Source organism: Rhipicephalus microplus, chromosome X (assembly GCF_043290135.1).
Source record: "Rhipicephalus microplus isolate Deutch F79 chromosome X, USDA_Rmic, whole genome shotgun sequence".
NCBI classification, from domain to species: Eukaryota; Metazoa; Arthropoda; class Arachnida; order Ixodida; family Ixodidae; genus Rhipicephalus; species Rhipicephalus microplus.
This window is the reverse complement of record NC_134710.1, coordinates 158,242,584-158,264,923: the sequence shown is the minus strand read 5'-3', so window position 1 is coordinate 158,264,923 and position 22,340 is coordinate 158,242,584. Positions and strand designations below refer to the sequence as shown.

The 22,340-nt window shown below is 45.1% G+C and overlaps 1 protein-coding gene across 1 annotated transcript in view; it reads right to left on the bottom strand.

Annotated features, from left to right (window-relative positions):
- The window catches only part of LOC142775126 (adenylate cyclase type 7-like), a 286,309-nt gene that overhangs the window by 89,931 nt on the left and 174,038 nt on the right, over nucleotides 1-22,340 (bottom strand). The window lies entirely within an intron of this gene.

Below are 22,340 nucleotides of genomic sequence, written 5' to 3'. Positions count from 1 at the left end.
AAGCACTTCTTCGTTCTGGGCAACATGCAGCTTTCAGAAAAATCGTTTTAAAGTTTCAGAAACCTTGTTCTAGACAATCAGTGTTAGGAGAAAGCACTTACTAGGAACAAAAGAAAATATAGGTAAAACTCTGAAAAATATCTGAAAAAGTGCCATTCTTGTCTCGGCCGCTCGGAGCCATGAGTACGTAACTGAGTACAGAACGAGCAGCATACGTACTAGCATTTCACATGTTATTTCATTTCAAGGTCAGTATGCACAGGCAAGGCTTCACAGCAATGTATTACTTCAACCTCTCTCTTCTTTCGCGTATTTTTATTGTACGTTTGTATCCACCTCTCCTGTATCATCAGTTAAGTAGCTATTGATTAGTTGTAGTTCTGAACGCACTAAAATACAAGGTTATGTAGTATTCGAACAGCACCATGAACGAAGGTTGAATTCGCGAACCTGTGCCTCCGAAAAGAGAAGCATAAGCTGCTGATGTCGATATTTACAGAAATATCAGTGGAGACATTATAGGCGGTCAATCACTTAATTGTCAGCCGAATTCTTCAACAGCCAGCAGATAGGGCCTATTGTTGTTGTTCTCACCCATTGCGAAAGTAAAAAATATGAGTGAATTGGTGGCATTGTATTCAATTCTTACGCGAATTTGATGAAAAAAAAAGTTGCCAAGAGTGAAGATTATCATTATTGTTTTTTTTCCTCAAAACAAAAGAAACAAAACCCATGGACTACGCGGTAGGCGCAGCACAATCACAGAGAAAGCTAGAAGAGCAGCCTTTGCGAGCCTTTTCAGAACACTCATAGGGTAACTACTGCGAGCACACTTGCTTGGTATACCCGCTAGAGCATTAATAATAAACTTTTGGGTAGTATGCCGGCATTCGCTATGCTATTTCTTCTCATTTTTCTGAGAAGCATGGTATCCGCTAAACACTTGCTGAGAATTCCGTGCATATTGTTCATGCAGTGGCTGAAGACGATGAGGAATTATGGCTGAAGTGGGTATGCGCCACAGTTAATAGGAGAACAAGAACAAGCTTTTGTAATGGGTTGGCGCATTGGACTGCCCACTCGTTACGCTATACGCATTGCGCGATAACTGGTTGTTATTTCGCTGTTGTAAAACGCTTTATAAGTCGTAATAACGCAATTTATTTCCCGACATCAAACCTGCCTAAGGCAAGTTTGACAATTAACAAGCACCGGTGTAGCTGAGTGGTAAAATACTGGGCTGGCACCCAGCGGACACGGGTTCAAGCCCCACTATGTCATTGGTGCAAGGTTTCTTCTTCTAATTTCGCGCAGTTTGGTTGCGGACAACGGCGGCGGTGGCGGTGGTGGTCGACGTGCAAGTGCGCGTGACCCGAAAAGTGATCTCATAACAGCTTTTGCTGTAAAAAAAAAAAAAACTGTCACGCCGAGGTCATCGCAGTGAAACAAAACAAGTGATTTGGGATGTGCAGAATGTATGAGATTTAGCCATGATTGTGTTAAATTCCCATACCAGCAAATATTCTGAAACGAAGGGCTAAAAAAGATGCTGCTTAGGGAAGCCCGATACGCGTAGATGCTTAAAATTGTTCATATCATGAAAAAAAAAGACATGAGAAAAGAAAGCCACCTTCAAAACACTCACAGTAACCAACATCCAATACATGGTAATTACTATTGGGTCACTAACAAGTACTAATACGCCTAATGATGATAGTGAGGAAATACTGCTTCATTAACAGAATACTATGCATTGATCTATTCAGCATTTATTTTGGAAGTGCTATCACCTCCTGTAAAGTAGTTTTCGCGTCATGGTGCATACGCATCCGGCTCAATAGTAGTTCGGCAGTGTCGAGCTCGCGCCGTGTAAAGTCACTGGAACTGTAGTGTCGAGACACTTTAGCACGGTGGCACCAGCAGCGCCACCAGGCGGAAGCGCGGTTTCGTGGACACATGAGGGAGAACACTTTCTTTCTGTAGGTTTTGCGTGACCATGTACGGTTATGTCGCGCGTGAGGTCCGTGGAGACGATTCCGCGGCTTGGTCTCACGGGCTCCCTGGGTGAGTCGGCGACGCCTCATTCGGGGTACCTTGTAGGCATTATTTTGCTTGTGTTTGCTATGTTCTTGTGTGTGCTGTATTGGCATTGTGTTTGGGTTATTTTCTTTATTATACCAGTTATGCGTTACATTTGTCCAGTCAGTTCACTGTTTTAAAAGCAGTTAATAAATGTCGACGTGTTCATTTATTGCTCGTCAGCGTGTGCTCAGTCAGCCTGTTGTCAGAGCAAGTCATTTATTCTCGCAGTAAAAAAAGCAAGAATGTCGGTCACTTACACAGTGATTGGATTACTGAGCGAAACGAATGAATGAATACAGGTAACCAGCAGGCGTAGTGAATTACCTTGCACAACTTTTCACATTCAAATCAACTTGTTTTGATCATGATCATGAGATGACTACACACGAAAACCCGCGGCGGCAGCTTAGTGACTATTCAGTTATGGTGCTTTGTTTAAGGTGGAGGGTCCGATGCCGGTGACTGCGTTTCGATGAGGGCAAAAAACGGAAACGCCGGTCTGTTTAAGCGCAAATAAAGGAAAGAGAAACTCAAAGGGACAAAATTGATCAGGATATCCTCAATACGACACGTCTCCAGATCTGATAGTGTTGCTGGCACACTTGTAGAAGCTGACCATTTATTTTTTTTAGTTTCCCCTACAAATCGAACGCACCAATGAAGCAGCACGCACCACATATCGCTACCAATAACGTAACCTATAGGATACACTTGTTATGAAGCAGCTTGTGAGCTGAAATAACATTTTTACAACGAAAGAAGTGGCTTCAAATACGAGTATGTTTCAATAAAATAGAGCACTACCAACAATTCGAAGGCCCACTTCACAAAAGTAGCGCTCTGTGGAAATTAATTTAGCTCCACATTTTGTTTGCTTTTTCATTTCTAGGGTTTTGCGCTACTAAATCGAAGCTCCGATAAGCAAGTACGAAAAATAGTGAGACTTAGGAATGGACAGAAAACCCCCGGGGGCTTCAAATGATTCACAGTCGTAGCTCAATTGCACACAATCTATGCCAGTTTCTGTGCACTCTTCATTCTCTTGCTGTCTAGGTTTTGCTTCTTTAAAAAATCAGGCAGTTTATCTCTTCAGAAGATGGAAGACACCGTTCGGAGGGAAAAAAAAAGTATCTCGTCCCGCCTTAAGGTCGGTTTAGTCGAAGTCAAGGCACACGACTCTTCTGATATACAAGCGCCAGGAAGGCAGGCTATAAATGTTGCAAACGGTGTCCCACAATTTCGAAAATCGTGTTCTTAGTAGCGATAAAACAAGGGTGACGAAGAACGCCACCCGACAGCCGATGGTGTAAAGAACGAAAAGAAGAAGGCTAACAAGGAATGAAACAGAAAGCCATCAACGAGATGACCTCGGCGCTTTGGCCATACGAGTCCACGGCCATGTGGTCAGAGTTGGCTCGCGAGACGCCGAAGAGCACGAATATATCGCGAAATAGCTATCACAATGTGCCACGCCAGCATCTATAGTTTTGCTTCTTTTACTTTTTCCCCACCCCGGTGGAATAGGCTAGGTAAAACCATCGCCCAGGGGTTTTTCGAAATGCGTGACCTGCATCCGACGCCGACGCCATCGCACTAGCCGCAAAAGTCAATATAAGAACAAAGGATAGAAAAGAATTGGTAGCGGGAATTCGCGATAGCAGCCAGAAGAAAGGGGGACAGCAGCTATCTTTTCAGCAACGCCTGGTCCTCTCAACCCAATATTTTGCAGCACTGTGGCCGTGCATAAGTTACAGATTTATTTTCGCCATATCTACAGCAGAATTTTAGGGGCGCCTCGCCTTGCCTACGTCTCATTCTTTGAACTTTACAGCCGCACTCGCGAAGACTTTTCCACCATGTTCGTCATCATTTAATGTAGGAATAATGCATTGCCTTTATTATATGCCACACGTTGTCGCTTTTACCTCTGGTGTCGCTACAAACTGTTTGCAAGCATGTAAATGGTTTTATCTCAGCGCGTAAGTCTATCGCCAAGAATCCTCGATGATTTGCGTATCTCTCAAACAGCCATATGCTTAAGTAACCCCATAAAGAATATCCACCAATAAAACAGAACAGGCTTCTTCACCTTGCGGACCGATGATGGATGCAAACTCACGCCTTCCACGGTCATCACGGACGATCAGTTAACCGAAACTAAAGCGCTGATCGCCCGGTCATAGCCACGTTGTCTTCAAAGAGATAGAAGCAGCCATAGCCAGCTGTCGCACAGTCACCTCGGGCGCACGCACGCCGATCACAGGCCCGATCAGCCAGTAAAAAGATGCCACAGAGACACAAGGAGAAAGACGAATTCAACGTACTCTGATTAGGACATCGGTCACCTCCAGGGGGCAGATCTTCGGACCTCAGAGTACTGTTTAGTATATATACTTTTATAGCATACAAATTTAGCGGGCGAAGCGAGGATGGCCGTTGAGACAAAACATCTGTTAGTTGAACCCCCGGCTAATACTAATGGCCTTAATTAGATAATTCTCACCACGCGCTGAAAAACTTCAATTGAACAAAACTTGTCAGCGAATAGTATATAGCCGGCGTTCTAAGATTGCAGCTGATTTTACTACGGGCTTTGAGAAACAAAACAGTTGCAGATGCTGTTAGACCTTGCTTTGAATTCGGTAGCTTGCCTGCCCAATCTTTATGAAATCAGGTCATGCACCATTTGCATCCATATATGCTCCAAAATGCGCAGAACGTTGACTTTTTTTTTACGTATGCAGGATACATTTCCAGAAAAAAACGCTAGATATTTTGTGCCTGAAGATGAACTTTGTCTTCGATTGCCCCCCCCCCCCCCCCCCTGCATATGCATAATGTAGATTTTACGCTAAACAGGCTCTGTTGGCCTCCAACCGCAAAAGAGTTCCCTCGATATCGAAACGTCTTCATTACATCGCAGCGGCGAACCGTTTACAAGCGTCATCAGTGAAGCCTATGAGCTCCTTTGGTTTGGCTAAGCATATACAGGCCAGCTGCATGGTAACTGGACGGGCCTCTACAGCCGAGCTAGAACATTACGCAAGCCTGTCGCTGCTAGCTGCTGCCATCTAAACATGACTTGCGTGGTTAACATACGCACGTAGGCCCAGTCTCGTGGGGACGTCGCGCAAGCTGCAAAAGGAGCAAGCTCTCAGATTCGAATAATTTATGGCGTGCATTCTGCGGATGCGTCAGACGGTTCGGTTGCTGCAATCACAGACATTAACCAGATGAAACACGCAGCACGAAGGTCACGTCGGGAGATTTCTTCCCATGCACGAACAAAAGCGCGTCTCTTGACCTTTGCGTGAATGTGCTACCAAGTAAAGTCATACAATGAGAGAATGAGTATTGGTGAATCTGCGCAATTCAGTTTTATACAAGACATTTGAAATTAGGATAAGATTTGTAGACAAACGTGCGGAGTAGGTGTAGTTAAAGCCCTCTTGTAAGCGAAAAAAAAAAAAGAATCGTGCTATATGTCACCCTCAAACAGGGGTGACAGCCATACTACATATGTAGAGGTTGTTGCAAATAGAAATTTTTTTACAAGAGCACATTTCCCCGTATTAAAACGTTAAATATAAGTGACGTAAGAAGTTCAATAATTGTGTTCAATATTAGTGACGTAAAAAGGTTACACGGACATATTTTACCAACATGTTTTCTTTCTAACTAGAAGGAAAAAGCACATGATCAACCAAACTGGTGCAACGTACATTATCTACGGGTGCACTTCCAGCTCGTCAAGCTATAATTGTAACCATCATATTTGAGAAAACGACAAGCTACTTGACCGTGGAAACAAATTCACCTGGAGGCCTTCAACGTGCAAGCCAAATGTTACGTTGAGTATTTTAGGCATGACAGGGTAAACTAGGTATCATTGAAACATGTTTTTGTCCTGTAGTAAACATAAAATAGGCTGCTGACGATGTTGACGATCATGGCACTGCCATGCCCAAAGTGCGCAAAATGACAGCACTCATCGGCTACGTGTATATCTATTGCTTGCCATTGCGTTACGATCAGCCCAATCAGTGAATCACTTCTACCATATTTTTCACTAGTGTTTCCTCAACTTCGTTGAGAGATTCGTGGCGTTGCATCCAACGCAACCAGCTATTCGAGGAACGCACGTTGAAACGTTCCGACGGAATCTGCGTGCTATTCGACCCAGCGACGCCCATGTTGTGATACGGCTGCGGCGTCTGAGCTCGCCGATGATGGTTCGCGCACATGGGCTTTAAAAGCTGTTCTTACAATAAACTGAAGGCTTTTAAAGACGATAGTTTTTCTTGGAGACCTTCGACGCAAAAAACTTTGGTCTGTCTGTCTGTCTGTCTATTTGTTTGTTTGTCTGAACATTTCTTTGTTTCTCCACCATTACCGCGAACAGGGTACTCTAAACAGCGCCAGCCGATACACCGAACGGCCGACCCCAACCGCAGTGCCCCCCAATGTTGCTCAAGAATCATCGTTCATACGTGTGCGATTGTCAATCAAAAAGCAATTATTGCGCATATCTAAGGCACCATAACCACACGTGTAAATTATGTATGTTCGTCTTTTACTGGAAAATGCATACATTAGTGATTCTAAGGATTGTAGCACTTATCACACTGCCCTGACCGTGCAATGCTTGCAGGAAGAAACGAGTGTTTCCAATGCATTGCTAAGACGACACGGTGGTGGCACCTACCTGTCGGCTTGTGATCTACACCTTATCACCTCTGAGATGGGCGCGCACGCTCGTCTCAGGGCCACGCGCTTTGTTTTTCAAATAAAACTGCCAGATGGCGCTCATGTCTCACGTGTGAAATGACTTGATGCGCTCGTTAGCCTCCACTGCACGCTCCAGGCACTCTAACGAGCGCCTCCGGAATACCATTCACCGATTTGCTTGCGTAAAACATCAAATAATTGTTTTGTTCACTCTCTCCGCACGCAAGACTCGTATTTCGACGACATTTGCAGAGAACATGCAGATACAGGGCCAATTCTTTAGTTTGGGTGTTTAACCCTTGCACCTTGTGTTCTTTCTTCTCCACGTCTGCCCCGATCCGGTGGCATGTAACGCGACAAACGCGAGTTTACAAAAGAATTAAACGTGCAATGCTCGAAGGGGAGACATTAGATAGTTTAGGTCACTTAGGCAAGCTTCATCGCCCTACACAATGGGTGTAACGAGGACAGCAACTGCATGGCGAAAGACAGGCTGTTTTGTATCGTGTAACAAGGCAGTACAATATTATCTAAACTTGCCTGATGCCAATGCATTGATAATACTTAGATGTACTACACTCTAGTGAAACAACTGTGTAATTTCTAGGCGTGAGCAAGAGCATTGTCCAAACAGGTAACAGAAAAAAGGATGATAAAAAAAAACAGTTCTGCAGTAATTCTGCGAATAGTGTAGCACTGATGTAGTTCTTTTGTAGGCGTAGTTCTAAATTCCGCGCTAATGTCGCTCTTTTGTTATTCAAGGTCGTGCGCCAAATGCAGCTCTACTACCGCGAAACCTGACGAAGTACGTAGCACGGGCGACCTAGCAATTCCCTTGACCATAGAGAGCTTGCCGAGGCGGTGGTGTGCTCTTTTGAACGGTGCGGGTCTCAGTCGAATGTTTCTATAACATCTGGTGTTCAACGTCACAAAACCAGGATATATTTACGAGGGACGCCTTGGAGGAGCCCGTCGGAAATTTTGACCATCTGGTGTTCCTTAACGTGCACTGACATCGCACCATGCACATGCTTCGGCCGTTTAGCCTCCATCGAAATGCGACCGCCACGGCTAGGATCGAACTCGCAACCTTCGGATCAGCAACCGAGAACCGTAACCACTCATGCACCATGAAGGACTAGCCGGATGTTTCAGAAGCAATCGTAGCGAAATTATATCAATTTATTTTTGGTTATTTCTGTTGTTTGTAATAATGTAAACCTTGTTAGACTATTTTTTAGCGGTTTTGAGCATTGTTAGCTTTATTTTAGGGCTACATTTACCACTACGTGACCATGCGACATGAGACTTGAGGATGGACGAGAATTAAGCCAAGCCCGTAAAGTGGTATGCACTTAAAAATTTTCACTTTGGTGTGACCGGATTTAACAATTCACTACCGTTTACATGACGTTAATACGCACGTGACGAAAGCAACCCGCTCGAAGTAATTGTAAAAAGAAGAGAGAGAAAAACAAGTGGGCATCAACTTGAGAACGAAATAAGCGAGGCGCTTTCATGTGATAGAACGCATAGCAACTAATAACTCTTCTGGTTTAACGTCTTAAAAATCACGAAATCATTCTGAGAGGCACCACAGTAGAGGGCTCCGGAAATTTCGATTACCTGGGGTTCTTTACCACGCACCTAAATCTAATTTACAGAGGCTTCAAGCATTTTCATCTCCTTAGAAAACGCAGTCACTCCAGTCGGGATTCGACTGCGTAACCTTCACGTCAGTGGTAGAGCACTATAACCACTAGACCACAACCTATGGCGGCGAAGCACAATATGTTCACGACTGGTGTTACAACGTGAAGTCATAGCGACTGGTGCCCATAGTGTACTTTCAGCTGAGAATAGTTGTCCTGTTTAGCTAACAAGCTTTGATTGTGACAAATAAGCGACATGCAGAAGTGACATAACAAACAGTGAAGTTTTCGACCAACATGCAAAGTATACCTGGTTTGATTGTGGGTAACATTTTAGGTTATTTGCGCGATCAAGCTATCGTTACTTTAGTTGATATATATCACGAAGTTGCGGCTGTAATATAGTGCATTGTTTACTTTTTAACTGCTGAGCACTTCAGGGGACCAGGCTGCCGTATGCTGTCACGCTTTGTAGTGTGCTGTAGTATGCTGTAGTATGCTGTCGTCGTCTATTGGCCTGACGCTTCATGTAAGCATATTGAGCACGCGTTCGCGCCAAGGACGAGACTTCTTTGGTTTTTGAGCGCCTTGATGATCATCGTTATTATGATCAGCAAAAAAAGCAATAGTGCGTTTGGCGGAACGCAGGTCAACCACGTATAAAGAAAGAAAAAAAAGCAAGTACGAAATAAAAAAATGAGAAACAGAAACAAAAGAAAAAGCATATAAATATCAAGCGGGCGAAAAAGTAGATAGAAGTGAAAATAGAAAAAGGAAGAAAAGGAGAAGAAAGAAAAGAGTACGAACGAAAGATAAGACTCAAGGGAAAGAAAGAAGGTTGCCCAGCTACACCTCTCCTTCAGGCTTGACACCCATCGTTCGAAGCCGCCCCGCCACGGTGGTCTAGTGGCTAAGGTACTCGGCTGCTGACCCGCAGGGCGCGGGTTCGAATCCCGGCTGCGGCGGCCGCATTTCCGATGGAGGCGGAAATGTTGTAGGCCCGTGTGCTCAGATTTGGGTGCACGTTAAAGAACACCAGGTGGTCTAAATTTCCGGAGCCCTCCACTACGGCGTCTCTCATAATCATATAGTGGTTTTGGGACGTTAAACCCCACATATCAGTCATCATCGTTCGAAGCTACCTTTAACTCTTTTTTTTTCCTTCGTGTCCATTTTCGCACAACTCGCAGCAGTCAGTGAATCATCGCTCTTCGTTTCGGCATGAGCATTTGCCGAAAAAAAAAAAAACACATTCGTGCATCAAAGTTCACCGTTAGATGCAAGCAGATATTTCGTCACTCGCCCGCAAGTGTTCGTTGACTACACACGAAGTGCAGCTGCTCATTCCACAGTGCGCTTGCAACGTTGGTGTCATTCCACTAATATGTGCTTTTTTTTCACGTTCTATACGGGCCACCACTTACAAGTTGCTTCATGATGTTCACACAGGTAATGGCTGGTCGTTGGTCTTGTATTCTTGTTCTCTTTTGTTTACTTTGCTTCACTGGTAGTGCAGTTGCAAGCCTAAAGGTTTTTTTCTCCAAAAAATCAGGTGGAATGAGGCAAATACTAACGGGGAAAAAGGAGTGGAGGGCTGTGAACAGAACCACGCCAGCGTTCTTTCGGTTCAGTGAATGATGAGAGCCAACGCTGTGCGGCGCCGGTAAAATTGTTAAACCCGGGTCTACAGGTGTGGGAGCTGATTAGCAGTCGGGGCACGAAACCAGCATATGCGGCACTGTGCTGGCGTTAAGGTAAGTGCAGCCAGTGGCGTGCTTGGCGCCCGTATCTAATTGATTGCCCCGCCGTCGCTCTAGTGCCGAGACCGCGGCACTCAAAGAAAAGAAGGCGCAAGGAGCTGCAGCCTCGTAGACGCTGGTCCGAGAACCTTTCCCGCTAATTAACGCCGTTGAATCGGTGACTCGGTTCCTGCGATAGGGCGTCTGATCGCACGCTGTGCTGCGTAAGTGCAGGTGATGCTCGCTTGGCGTAACCCCCTCCCCCCCCCCTTTTTTTTATAGCGCCCTTTTTACCTGTCCTGTCCCGATTTTTTTCCTTTTCAGCTCGGTGTTCCTGAGCGCCTTCCTTTTCTCGCACCGGGTGCCCTATTCACCTGATGGCATGCGATAAGCGCAGCCCTAATATGCAGCTCAGTCGCTATAGCTTCTCTGCGGGAACACGTCAATAAATCGGCAGAACACGGTGTCACAAATGGTGTGGATTGAACGACAACCGATGGCGGGCGAGAAAAAGTTCGATAAGTTTCTAAGAGCCCAACTTTCTTCATCAGTGAGCATCACGGCGAACGTACGCGTGTTGGTAGCGCAGCGCGTACGTTTGTGTGTGCGGTTTCTGTCGCGATACTGAGTGCGAGCATTGCTTCAGGTGCATCGCGCCTTTTAGTAGGAAGCGAAGTGATTGTCGCGGACCAGAGATTACGCTCGCTTAGTTGCAGAATTACGGAAAATTCGCAGTTTTGCCAAAAGGGCGAAGCCATGAATGCGATAGCATTACATTCGAATGTTTTACGAAGCAAGGCAATCATTTTAGGAGCAATATTGATTGTAGTCAACAAATAATAGTTGTAGTAAACATTTTAGGAGCAATAATAATTGTAGTAAACAACAAAGCTCGTGCGCAGCGACGGCCTTGACATACGAAGTGAGGTTGGCAGTCAACTAATTTTTATCTGATCTTAGGTAACTCTACAAAACGCTAGTGTAGGAGAACACGGCCACTCCAGGTAGACAGCGGCACCACTTTTCTGTATTGAGAGCTCAGCCTGTAGGAGCTCCCGCCTGCCATTGGGGCACGAGGCACGCACTGATCGTTGCCGCGATAGCGCGGCAACCTTAAGCCCCCCCTCCCCCCATCTGTTTGCTGGCGAGATAAGCGCACGCGCAGACGAGCCCAGCTGCAAAGGCGATGTTCGCTCCGCAGAAAGAGGAGGCTAGCACACCCTTCCTCGTACATATATATACATACATATACATATACATGAATAAGGGCAGTGGCGGTGACAGCAAAAACTAGCCGAGACTGTCCATATAATTGCTATAGCAATAATGAATTTCGATGATACCAGAGTTCTGGCGCATTAATACAGAATCCGGATTCTTTATAGAACTGAGAAAAGAGAATGCTTTATATACGCATTTGCAACCATAAAAAAGTCGATAGCTTCGACAGCCCGACGTAGCAGTTTCTATTGCGAAGCACATTGTGACGTTTTTTAACGCACAACTTAAATCATAATGGTATGTGCTAACCCTTAATTTTTCTATCAAGCGTCACAGCGTATTGTGAAACTATACAGTGACTTCTGCGAGCGTGAATGGTCTTCTGAATGATAGATTATAGTTTAATTGTTCGCTCGACTAAAACCTGAAACCAGACGTCAACAGTATGCATCTGCTCGCCATCGGTTAAGCTAATTTTTCATACATAAAAAGTGTACACCACGAATCAGAAAACAATGTGTTATTCTTACCACATATCAGTGCACTGTCACTATTCAAGGTTCATGCCAATCCAGTCAGAACGATAATTAAAGCGAACGACTGCCTGGATATGTTACTTCTTTCTTAGACTGTCACAATTTTTGAGGGAGCAATGGAATTATACAAAAATTAGAGCGGTCGTATTAAAGCGAGATTATTTTGATTGCCAAAAATCCAGGCTACTATTTATTACTTATATAGCTGACCAGAAAGATACAGTGCCTAAACATGCAATAGAATATTAATTTGGAAACTGCTTGTCTAGATGACAGCGATGCGAGACATTTTTCAAACAGAAGTAAACAAAGAAAAAAAGCGCGCACACTATGTGCTGTATAAAAAGCACAGCTTATTGTCATCAGTAAGGCCGTAGACGCCTTCATCGCGGCTCTGCGAACAGCGCCGCTGCATGCCTTCCGGAATGCGTAAGAAAAGCGGACGATGTTGATCAAATTCAAAAACACAGCCGGCTGCGCAAACGTATGCACATTGTCATGCTATGAATTAGTAACGTACACGATACTAATGTACGTTCACGAGTACCCGCCATGGCGGTATAGTAGCTACGGTGCTCGACTGCTGAACCAAAGATCACGGGATCGAATTGCGGTCACATTTCAGTAGATGCGAAATGTTGTAAAAGCCCGTGTTCTTAGATTTAGGAGCACAATAAAGAATGCCAGGTGGCCGAAATCTCTGGATCCCTCTACGAAAACACGCAGCTGAGGGGGGGGGGGTAGAAAAGGTACTAATAGCTACAAAAATAAAACAACGAACCGTTAACAACATCTGATGTGCGGGATGTCCGTGCCGAAGCACGATTCCAGCGTTTAAAAACAAACCTCCACCATATGTGGCATGAAACGCCATCGCACTTTTTGCCCTGTCGACAAGTTGGAACTAGGGCACTCTGGAAGGAACAATGCTACAGAGACTAATAAGGTTATCATATTCAGCAGGCGCACGTTATTTTCTCGTGGCAGTTATTAAAAAAGGCACCGAGGGCACTGAATAAGGTCATGTATGCTGTCGTCTTAAACGTCACGCAGGCTTTGTGTAGTGGACGATGAACGAAACTAGCTGCACGGGGGCTCAGTGCTCACGATGGCCAAATGGACGCAATGTCACGACAGCCTTATAGCCACCATGGTAATGTGGGTGAAACAGAGAATACAAACATGCATTTAAATTACATGTACATCAAACGGAGTGTTGGCACTGCCTTAAATGTATATTAATTGTGTGTGGTACGAGGTTTAGCCATAGAATAAAGAACCAGTTTTGAGAAGACAAACGGTGGCCTTGACAACGCCACGAAACTTATGTGGCGGTAGCGCATGAAACTACCGAGAGCGCTCAAAAGATGGAGCCGTGTAAACAGAAAGCGGGAAAACAAAATTAATTGTTTTTTTTTGTTTTTTAGGTTGAAAAAACCAAAGTACCGCCCTTTTCATTCCGGACCGGGTGCGCATGCGCATACGCAGGTGCCTCGGCTGGTTCCTAATTGTATGCCCATCACTTAAAAAAAAGAGAAAGAAAGAGGCCGGGACTCGCGTAGCGGTGTCGGCGTCTCGTCATCTTTTGCACAACTGTGTCAAGCGCGTCGATACGCCTAGCAGCACTTCAAATCGCCCTTAATCGCATTTGTAGTACCTGTGCGTACTACAAAAGGTTACATGGAGCCGAAAGGCATACATTGACAACTGGCACAATTAAAAAGAACTCACGAGGCAGTACAAAGAACAATATTTTTTAGTGACAGCAAGCCAGAAACGATGGCTGAATAAAAAATAATAATTATCTATCGTATCAGAACCATTATCCAGAGTTTTCAAACGGCGCAGCTTCGTCTTCAGAGGCAAAACGAACAGAAAAGCGTATCTCGCTTGCAGAAGCTATCATTACGAAACAGTCGTAAAAATCAGCATAATGTGCCTCAGTGAAAGCTTCAATTTTCAGCTCCGGATTTCGCCAAGCATGACTTAACACCCCCACTTTTTATTGCATTACGACATACTTCAATCCAGCTGAGGACACAGGAAGGTGTGGTATTTCGCAAAAAATTCATGTTGGAACGAAAGTCGAGAGAAGCACGAGCATTCGAACACGTGTAGGATCAGTGCAAATGTACAGTAAGGTCCACGAATCCCGGCTTCAGCGGCTTCAGTTTTGATGGAGGCGAAAATGCTGTAGGCATGTGTTGCTAAAATTGGGGTGCACGTTAAAGAACCCCAGATGGTCGAAATACCCGGAGCCCTTCACTGCGGCGTCTATCATAATCGTATGGTTGTTTTGGGATGCAAAACATCACATATCAATAAAATCAATTACAGTACAGTCCACTGTTAGAGGGTACACGCAAGTGTGCGGCCGACGTTCTGCGGTGCGCCAACTGCTGGCGAGATTTGTGAATGCGACGCATGCTTATTGGTTCTTACGATTCTATGCGCACGTGCCGAACTCGAAAATTGGTGGAACTTGAGACTTTCTAAGGCCTGATTTAGCCTCGTAATCTTCCTCCACTTTCGACAAACTAAAGCAGGAGGCAGCACCATCGTTCTGCAGAAGTGCTCACTACGCTTCGTAGACGGTCACCGTATGTTTCCATATCCTAAACAGCACAGCACCGCCCCTGCTGATCACCGTCACAAGCGGAAGAGTCCTGTGGTGTGAGCAAAAACATCACGTAGGATGTGACTGGTGGAGCGACATGAGACTGTCTACCCTAATCTAGGCAGTAATGATACTGGCGAAGAACCGCCAAGTACCACGGCGTATGTCGATGACCCCGTGCACGCGCCAACCATGTGCACTGGCAAAGAGCTATGATTATGCAACACCAGGCAGAACCTTTCACATGTACTCAAATTTTAATGACGCTTTGATGTCTTATGGGACGTTTCTGCTCATCTCATGTTACTCTGCCGCATCTGACGACAACCGGAGCTTTCGCTTCTGCGTCATGCCAACAACTCCGCGGAAATTTCAACGAAGCGTAAGTTATCTTCAACCATAGAACTGCCCTACAGCACTCATAATATTGCAGTTGAGAAGGGTATCGAATCGAGGGTAAAACTCCGACATTGCCGTGGAGAAGACGACCTTACTAGTGGCGCTGGTGTACCTACTTTGGAGCCATTCTGCCACCTACACGACGTGTACGCCTTACGGCGGGCACTGTGTGATGAAAAGTGCAGCTGCAGCTGCTTCTCTTGATTTCTATTTCATAGTTGAATTTCACAGGGTCTCAGCTTGAGCTATTGAAGGAAAAAAACATGGTTTATCCCTCATTCACATGATTTCGTATACCACGAAAATAAAATGTTTAGTTTTACTGCACAAAGATGTAACAGAGCTTGCACAATGTCTATTGGTGTTGAACATGGACGACCACGATGGCACTTGGTGGTACATCTCCATTCCGACAACTAACGTCCATGATTAATGAAAAAAACAAACCATTGTGGTAGCTCAAGTAATGAATAGTGAGCGCATAATTAAAGAAACCGTTGCGACAGCTACAAGAGCGTCACTGGCTAGACGCAAAACTGAAGCTAACGTCGCTGTTCCACGCCATGTGTTAAAGAGTTGAAAAACACGGCAACACTGGAAGGGAACGAAACAATAATTCCTTGTCTTTCATCCCAGCCGCGATTTTCTTGGTGTTCCACCCAGGACAAACAGGCGCGCGTCGCAGGCCTATTTCTTATATAGATGCATGCCGAGAGCAAAGTCGAGGCCTGGCACTTAGAGTAAGATCGCTCTCTCGATGTGTTAAGGTGCAGACAAATTACACTTTCCTTTCGGAACGTGCCGAATTTGACAGACACGTAGCAACCACTCGTTGCAGGAGCTAATCACGGTGGCCAGAGTAATGACTCATTACTTCACCGCCGACAAAGAGCACTGCGAGAGGAAACTGTAGGATATGAAAGGCGCATTTGTACAGTCGTCAGGATATGTGACCGTGGCGCAGTGCCCGGCTGCTGCTGTCGCGGGCCGAGGGGTCATGGGTGCGACACCAGTTGACAGAACATTTTTTTCTTTGCGACCTGATCGTGTGCATTCTTTTGACGTCAATGCCGTGGCTGAAATGCATAACTGGAATTTTGGTGGACCTCGGCAAAAAAACACTTTCGTGTTAAAAAATAACATTCATATAAGAAATCACAAAGGATTTACTTGACTTGCACAAAGAATACTTGAACATAATGCGAGAAAGACTTGTCTCAATACATCTAGCGAGAACCACAATCTCAATGTATTCACGCTTGGTCCCTGAACCAATGGTAGATAATGCAACATATTGCGGTTAAAGTATTTGCACTCCAGACATGTCTTAAGCCCCAACAGCATTCCTAATACTATATGAAATTAGGAAACTTGTCAAATTAAAGGGAATGAGCTCGCACAGGACAGGACGAATTCGAGATCATTCGTAGAGATGTTCGTCTTGCGCGAGGCATAAAATAAACAGAGCATGACCATTATGATAAATGGAGCCGGGGAGTAAAGTAAACGTAAACTTGTATATCTTTTTTCTATACGCTGAAATGAACTGAATAGTACAATATGCGTTTTAAGCCGTCTTTTTCATCATCTCGAGCTGTTTCACCAAACCCGCTCTACCGCTAAGCACCATGTTGCAGTTTCATTTATAATTTCTATGGGCACATTTAGAGGCTTCCGGAGCACTAAAACGCCCTTCTACCCAGCATTGGATGCATATTGAAGAACGACAGGTCTTCATAATTAATTCAGAAGCTTTCTATTCAACTTTGACTCTCGTAGTCTGCGCGCCTGTTTAGGGTCCATATGAACCTCAACCTTGTTACCGTTCCACAACGGAGAATCAGTTCAATTAATGCGCTGGGGCTTTTAATCATTGCGCGCTATTCATAGACACCTTTTCTGGCATTTGAAATTCGTTCGTCAGTCGGCGTACAGCGACAACCTTGTCTTACATCGCAGAAAGAGAAAATAAAAAAAAAAGGTACAACCGAGCAATCTGCATGAACGACCTCGAGAAAACAGCTTCGTTGCTCGTGCACACGGCGTCACCTGCTGCGTGTGCGTCCCGTTCGTCATGCACGGAAGGTTCAATATGGAGCTGACAGAAGTGAAAAGCTCGCCGTTTTGTGGCGAGGTGAAGCGGCGCGTGGCACACCCACGGCGCAACCTGAGCAGCGAGTGAGCGCGCGGGGGAGCGTGACGATTGCGGGCTGCACACCGCGCGTCGTCGGCGCCCTGTCGCGGCATGCGGCACGTTGGGGAGACGAGCGAACACCGCGAGAGCTCGCGCACAGTGAGTGAATGCGTTCATTTTCTAAAAGGAGCGTTATCAGGGCTATGCCGCAGCATGAAGGCAGTGGGACTCTCTAGAACACGTCAAAAGCCAGCGCGAAAGAGGAAAAAAGCCACATTCATAGAAAGACTGGCGATTTCATGGTGAGAATGCAGAGGATGGGGAGAGCTCGGCTATAACCAACCAGAATTGCCGACTCCAAGCCACACGCATGAGAGGAGAGTGAGCAATAAATTGTGCCAATAAATCCGCATTAAACACAAATAATTTCGGCGATCCTTCACTGAGGGGCGGCATGCGCAGAAGGCTTTTTTTTCATGATGCATAGCTATACGCACAAGCTTAAGTTTCTGTCCTTCTATGAAGTAAAACCATAATATGTTTTCCTCATTGACGTAGACGGCGTACTTTGAGACACTGAACTCATTGGGTGCTATATATTTCATGCACTGTCAGATATTCCGGGCATTAGCATGCACACTGGTAATCGTTACGCTGAGTGACAGAACATCGTAACAGAACATTGCACCGTGATTGCCTTTTTAGAGCCGGTGTGTACCATTCACCGTTCCTATTTCCCAAAATTATCATGCTCATGAATAGGTGCTGCAAGTGCCCGAACGTCTAGATTGGAGTGAACTTATGGAGATGCTTTGTTGCGACCGGCTATACACGCACATTACACTTACGTCACCCCATCACTTGTTGTAATGATTATTCTAATGCATTTCTACCCATCATAGTGATCTCGCTATGGTGCTCAACTGATCACGCACAAGTCATGGAATCGGATCCGGACCACGGCGGCCGCAATTTCTGCAGAGGCGAAAATTATTGAAGCTTGTGTCCTTAGGATTGGGTGCACGTCAAAAAAGCCCAGGTGGTCGAAATTTCTGGAGCTCTCCCCGACAGCGTCTTTCATAACCATATCGTGGTTTTGGAACTTTAAACCTCTACAATTACTACAACGGAATAGTGCGTAACTATCGCTACAAAAACGAACAGGGATTGCAATTCATTGCGAATGTTGAGTTAGGCGGTAAGCGTGGTGGCAACAGGAAGCCACACTGCTTTTGAGGCTGGACCCAGCAGGTGCTTTTTATAGATAGAGTGTATCCGATCATGGCGGCGTCATCAGCACTCTATTTGTCAAAAAAAATATAAGCGCTTGATTATAAAACACGCGGAGCCGATATTCCAGTAACTACTGAAGGCATTAATCCCGGCGTACTTGATCAGTCGTACTAAAATAATCTTTTTTTATCGTTCTCGTCGTGAAGTTCCAAACTATGAAATCCTCGGTTCAAGGCCCCATTTTCTGTTGCTAATTAAGTGGGACGTACAGCATAAACTTGATGATTGATTGATATGTGAGGTTTACCGTCCCAGAACCACCATATAATTGTGAGAGATGCCGTAGTGGAGGGCTCCGGAAATTTCGACCACTTGGGGTTCTTTAGCATGCACCCAAATCTGAGCACACGGGCCTACAGCGTTTTCGACTCCATCGAAAATGCAGCTGCTGCAGCCAAGATTCGATCCCGTGACCTGCGGGTCAGTAGCCGAGTACCTTAGCCACTAGACCACCGTGGTGGGGCATACAGCATAAACTTTCACAGGGGCGTCATCGTTAGAGCATGCGGTATTCGTCCGCCTCCGTTGTGCAGTGTTTATGATGTCCGGATGTTGGCCTTTAAAGTTTCTTTCGATCCCGGTCTAGGCAGTCGCATTTTGACGGAGGCGAAATGGTAGAGGCCCATGCTCTGTGCTATGTCAGTGCACAGAAAAGACCACCAGGTGGTCGAAAATTCCAGGGCCTTATCCTAGGGCGTGCCTCCTAATGATATCATAGTTTTGGCAGGTAATACCTTACATAATTTTATTCCTTGGGCGTGCAGTATTGTCAAGCCAAGAAAAATCATTATAACTATGCATAGAACAATGCAACAATGGAGGCTCTAGTGCCGAATTTCACTTTTTCCTTGATTCGAGTTTGTAATGAACTCTTTGTTGCGCAATTATACGCAATATACTTAAATTGAGAACTTTCACAGTGTCCTCAAGCCATAGGTTGGCAACGAAGGCGTACTCATTCAGACTCACTCAAGAAATATATCTTTCGCTTTGGACTGACTCGGACTAAGGTTCACTAAAATTTTCCTGGACCACACTCACTTGGACTCACACTCACGAAAATTTATTTCAGCTGGACTTGCTCAGACTTAAACTCAGGCAAATTCTTCTCACCCGAATACACTCAGACTCAGACTCACTGCTCGAACAGAGTCTGAGTGAGTCAACTCCTGAATCAGTAATCTTATAATTAGTTTTATCGACCATGGTGTCAATGCTCTTGAACACCAATATCTCACGTAATCATTGCTCGTTTTGACGCCCGTTGATATACTGCTTTCTAATACGAGTTATGAGTGATTGCGAATCATTAAGGGCTTTGCTCTTCAAAGTGATGGCAATATAGTGTACATCTATCAAGAACTTCCTTGGAAGATTTGGCAGGTGTACGTCAAGGCACCATCTTATGTAATTTACGCCTCTGATCACTAAATATTGAAATGGTGCATGAACCATACTGCTTTAGAAAATGTGCGAGTAGACGAAAGTATAAATGGTAATGGTAAGGCTGATAGCATTGCTGAAGATGCGTAGATATGACCAAAGGTCGGCAAAAAAAGTCAGACACATTCAAGAAATATATCTCGCGCTTTGAAGTCACCTAGCTCATACTTACTAAATGAGCCGGACTCAACTCACTGAGACTAAATCTGACTCACACTAACGGCTCAATCTGAGTCTGAGTTAGTCGACTCAAGAGTGAATTCACAGACCTGTTCCGCAAGCTGACGGAACGAGGAAATGAGATGTATGCAGGAAGAAACTTGTTTAATTATGCATACAAGCGCAGTAAAATAATCATTGGTTCTTCCTGTCGGGCATCGATACGCCAGCGAGCCGAATAAGCGTGTGCATAAGAGTGAAAACGAAAGTTATTTAGTTAAGAACCCGGGGTAGCTAATGGAGAATGAGGAAGAACAACAACAAGCGGTGCTTTTACTAAATTGAAGAAAAAAAATATCATGGAAGGCCATTGGCTGCAAGTTGTTCCCTGCTGTATGAAACGCATCAGGGGCACGCAGAATTTAAAGAAAATAAAATGCGATAACATATCATTTTTGTTACCTTTTTTTTACTGCGTGGCCTACATAAGACGAAAAATAGAAATCATATCATTGTTTCTATAGTTCGATAAGAAAATTGCACTGAAAGTTACGCTGTCATTACTCACCAGTAGTCGCAGCTAAATAATAGTAATAATTTGGGTATTAGCATTCCAAAACGACCACATGATTATGAGGGAGGCTGCAGCGGAGAGCTCTGGATATTTCACCCACCTGAAGTACTTTAACAGGAATATAAATCTAAGTACACGGGATCAAGCATTTTCACCTACAACGAAAATGAAGTCGCCACGGTCGGAATTCAATCTCCCGACAGCTGTCGAGCCCCATAAACAGAAGATCATCATGGTGGTTGACCCGTTATAGAAATCACGGACTACAGCACGCAGATACACGCACTTCGCTGGCGTTGACTCAGAGGTGTTCTGTACGCTCATCTCGAAAGACGAAACATCAGGCCACTCATTCTCATTCGACTACCGATGCAAAGAAGGCCAAGTAATGCGCACGTGCCACTGTGAAGGAACAGCCGCACTGCTCTAACATCACCTCAATCTTCCGAGGGTAGCAGCGAGTGAGGCTATTGATGGCGGCAACCTAGTTGTGTGCAAAATGTCAAAGGTGAAGATGTCAAAGTAAGGTGAACTGGCGAAACACGGAGAAAAAGACGGTAGACAACAGAACAGTGCACGCGCTACATCTGGGTACGCCGCTGCAGTGGTCTGAGCATCCCTCACGCTTCGCTCTACGTATATATATATATATATATATATATATATATATATATATATATATATATATATATATATATATATATATATATATATATATATATAAATGCGTTTTAGTCGGTGCGGCATTCCGCTATAGGCAAAATGCATAGCGATACCGAGCTGAAGACGCATGCGCAGCCCTCCGCTTGCGCGCCGCGTGCACAAGGCCGTTGCGTGCGCTGAACTGAAATTGACTTGTCTAAAGTTGCACTGGTTAAAAAAAAAATGAGAAAAAGCGATAGCTGAGGTACGTCTCAGTACATACAAGATATCGTACGATTCGTAAGGGCAGAAGTAGCGCTTTGACAACAACTGCAGCAACCATTCGCCGAAACTGAGCTCGCAGGCGGACCGGTGCGCTAGCGAAAACAAGATTACAGCTTCTCTCGTGGACGATAGAGCCTATAGAAAGCGCCGGATGTCAAAATGCGATAGAATAAAAAAGAAAAAAAAGGAAAGAAAGAGGGCATGACAAAAGGAGAGGGGATTGCGTTTTGGCTATTTGCACCACTGGTAGTAGCGCTTGGAATTGTAGAGGATAAGAAGGAAACGTGTGATTAAAAGAGACCACCATCACACCGGAGCTCCGCAAGAGGCAATCGCTGCCATCGTGGAACAAATACACGCTCCAGTTTGCATGGATTTTGGCAGGTGAAGCGGAGGTAAGCCGACTTTTCCGGAGGGCTTAAAACGGATTGGTTGTGCTGCATCGGTGGCCTATTAGGGCTCGTGTCGTCTAGATGGCTCCTGCACTTGCTGAAATCAGCGCCCTTGTGACGCTTGCTCCACGTACCTTACATTAGCGAGTTTCAGCTTTTGCGCTCGTAAAGTTAGGGAACGCACACCACCTGGCTTTCGATATAGCGACAATGAGGCTAAAATATTAGAGAGGCTACAGCGGAGCTTGAGGCATTCCGTAAGCGAATACTTTTGTGGAAGGTTACTTCTAAACCTGCTTATTCTGGTGTCTTTTAGTAGAAGGCTTCTGGAAACGAAATTCGTTTTGTGACTGCCTTCACCAATCCTGGCGCAAGCGTGAGTGATGCTACGGGGTATAGCCAGTTTGCTTTAGCACCGCCTTTTTTCGGCAAAACGACTAATCT